This window comes from Mustela nigripes, unplaced genomic scaffold, assembly GCF_022355385.1.
Source record: "Mustela nigripes isolate SB6536 unplaced genomic scaffold, MUSNIG.SB6536 HiC_scaffold_7175, whole genome shotgun sequence".
In the NCBI taxonomy this organism is placed as follows: Eukaryota; Metazoa; Chordata; class Mammalia; order Carnivora; family Mustelidae; genus Mustela; species Mustela nigripes.
The window spans coordinates 1-2,290 of NW_026746581.1; the positions used below are offsets into that span (position 1 = coordinate 1).

The 2,290-nt window shown below is 51.0% G+C and overlaps 1 pseudogene; it reads right to left on the bottom strand.

Moving 5' to 3' along the window:
• Positions 1 to 404: 404 nt before the first annotated feature.
• LOC132009199 (small ribosomal subunit protein uS3m-like) lies at positions 405 to 2,246 on the bottom strand (annotated as a pseudogene).
• Positions 2,247 to 2,290: the final 44 nt, after the last annotated feature.

Genomic DNA, 2,290 nt, shown 5'->3' on the forward strand with positions numbered 1-2,290 from the left:
GGGGGGGGGGGGTGCAGAGTCAATTTAAGTTTTACAACAAAATGGCAGTTCAACCGGGGTGGGGCCGCTCTGGCGGAATAGGCCCTTACAAGGTAAGGAAGAATTGGTTTATTGATAGTTGGTTAAGAATTTTATAGCATGAATGGAGGCTACAATTTTTCAAATTTTAAAAAATTGACGTTGGTTATTTTATAATTACCAAAAATGGATTTTTCCACTTTGAGAGAAAACAAAGTGCTCCAGGTAAAGTTCCTGGTAAAGTAACAAGAGACTCCACACTGTAGCTATTACCCAAGCCTCAAACAACCGGCAGCCTTTTGTGGAGCCCTGGAGACCCTTGAAGGAGCCCAGCTCTAGCGCTCTTCTCTGAGGAGGAAAGACGAGCCAACGGGAAAGACAACACGGAAGGTCTGTTTATTCGATAGCAGCTTTGGAAAGGAATCCTCGAGACAGTGAGGAGATGCATTTCCCCGTCTCTGCTTCACTCCTCTCCCACACGCCTCTGTCCTTCGCAGCCTAGAGCCTGATGCAGACAAGGTGACTGTCTTAGATGTACTTACACACGGCCTTGGAAGGCACAGTCTGGAGGTGCAGACAGACGGGGCATTTGTAAAAGTGGGACAGCAGAGTCTCACTGCAGCCCACCAGGAAGTAGAACTTGTGTGCAGGCAGCTGCCCAGGACCAGGGCACAGATCTCCAGCTGGTTAGCCCGGCGCTTTAGGACCAGCTGGTTGGCCAGGCACCCTGAGAAGGTGCCCAGCATGAACTTCTGGAGGAAAACGTCCTCCACTCTTTGCTCTGAAGCATGGTCCTCCCCACCCAGGCGACCTGAAAGGGGAAGGGCACCTTGAAGACCCAGCACAAACTCCAGCGGGAACATCCGAGGCCTGTCACCCCCAGCCTGGCTTCTTCTCTCTTGTTCTACAAGTGGAATGAAAAGAAGAGCACTTGCGAATTCAAAGTACATGATTTCATTACATTCACAAACAAAGCCTGTGAAGTAGGTATTATTGGTTATCCTGGTTTTACCAAACGAAAGACGGAGGCCTTAGCAATGCAAGAAACTCAGATGATCCTTTCCTGTCTAGACCTTTGCCACTCTTTCTGGACCATTTATAGAAGCACTGGCCATCCCTTGGCCCAGAGAGACGAGGCCACCAGCTACTTCTGAGACTGAGGACAGGAGCTCTCTCACCAGCCAGGGCCATGACCTCAACCAGTGGATTCTCAAAGTAGATCCTGAAATTCCTACACCTCAAAAGTTCAGTACGTGTGAAGAGTCTCCACACCCATCCCCAGATCCCCAGATCCTGAAACCCCAACACCCCATAGCATATGCATGAAGAGTCCCCACACCCAGCCCCACATCTTAGAGGCAGAACCTGGAAAGGGTGGGGGACAGGAATCTGTATTTTAAGTTTTCTACACAGATGGATCTCAAAACACCCAAGCTGAGAAGCCTCATACTGAACAAAACACAGCTGATCCTCATTAGTCCCAGTAGTTGTGTTCTACGGAGTCAGCATGAGCAATGAGCAACGAACCCTCACTCCTAGAGGATCTACGGGGTGAGGTTTCTGCATGCCCTGGTTGGAGTCCCATCAATACGTAACCTTGTTTCCTGCATGTTTTTGCTTTCAGACCCCTTGTTTAATACATACGACGCTTAGCCCTCAAATCTCTGCCCACACAGCATTAGAACCCATGCCTGAAGGAAGCTTATTAACACCCATATTTTCTCCCCAGTGTAGGTCACACCTTTCTTGTGCCTCACACATCAGCATTAGGGCTATTTTAAAGCAGTGAAGCCGACAGAAAGCCTGAAACTGCAAACATGGGCACTAATGAACCTCGAAAAGGTGTTCAAAAAGAACACCTGCTTACAGCAGGAGTGGAAACAAGAAGGCAGCGCCCTTGGCGGGGAAGGCGTGTGCAGGGTAACTGCTCGGCCCCGGCCCCACGGTGATGTGGGACTGTGAAATCTGAGCATGAAGCCCTCTGAACAAGCTGGAGTTGGATCAGGCCTTGTGCACATGTTTACCTGGTGTCCGTGTGACAGCCACGACCAAGAATTCCATCCGTAGGCCCCCAGCACCATGACCCCACACCTGTGTAAAGCGAGAGCCAGCCCTTGTGGTAGGCGATGTGGTGCCATGTGTGGGCCTCCTTGTAGGTCACCGGCTTGTCCCCCTGGCCCACTCTGACTCAGGCTGCCTGGTTCTAGAAGCACAGAGGGGCCCTGACTCTGCATGTCCACTGACCCAGGCGACCATCCCCACACCCCGCCCC